The following is an 834-nucleotide window of genomic DNA, read 5'->3' as shown; positions in this document are numbered from 1 at the left end:
TTCCCTACCAGCCAGACAAGGAGATGGAGGAAGGGCACGAGGGTGAAGACCTGATGCTGCTGGAGGAAGAAGCTCTCACAGAAATCATACTTCACCTCCAGGGCCAAGGAAAGGTAGGAAACTTCCCCAGGGGAGCTCGCACACAGCCCACCCTTGCCTCCCACCTTCCAGCCTTTGGGGGCGGCCATACCACATGAACAAAGGTCTCCTAAGTGGAGACACTCAGCCCATGGGATCGGGGATGTCTACCTGGCTGCACTGGTCTCATAGCCAGCCTCCCATCACAGATGCTGCCCCTTCATCTCACTCTGCTTCCCAAATTGAGACCAGTGCAAGCATAGTGGGGCATCCAAGGGGTCTCGGTCCCACATTTGCTTTGGGGAGGACAGGAAGGTCCTTGGCCAACACCCTGTCTTTTCTACTGTCCCGCTTCGGGGGGATGCAGGACAAGGAGCATGGAGAGCGCTTTCTTCTCGCCATTCCCACACTCTGCAGAGCCACCAAGCAGAGGGGAGAGGATACTCTGGAGCCGGAGACCTGCAAAGTGGTCCTACTACAGAAGATAATGGTGAGCTTGGCCAAGCACTGAGTGTGGCAGAAATGCCACTGTCGGTGCCCCTCTCCAGAGATCTGTCTCAGCCTGCCTTAGAGGCTGCTGTTGAATCTCTCACAGCGGGGATCTCGCTCCTTGTCTGCAGACAAAAGCCTGGCGCCTGGGAGGCGATGCTCTGGTCACCTGGGCAGGGTGGGGAAAGACCCGGCCCTGCGCGCGGGCCCAGGTAGCCAGGGATGCTTTGCAGATTGGACGGTTTGTAGGCAGTATTGGCAGGTTTG

The 834-nt window shown here is 57.8% G+C and overlaps 1 pseudogene; it reads left to right on the top strand.

Annotated features, from left to right (window-relative positions):
• The window catches only part of LOC112548810, a 2613-nt pseudogene that overhangs the window by 582 nt on the left and 1197 nt on the right, over positions 1 to 834 (top strand).

The sequence above is a fragment of the Alligator sinensis genome, unplaced genomic scaffold, assembly GCF_000455745.1.
Source record: "Alligator sinensis unplaced genomic scaffold, ASM45574v1 scaffold1359_1, whole genome shotgun sequence".
Lineage (NCBI taxonomy): Eukaryota > Metazoa > Chordata > Crocodylia > Alligatoridae > Alligator > Alligator sinensis.
This window is presented reverse-complemented; position numbering and strand designations above follow the sequence as displayed.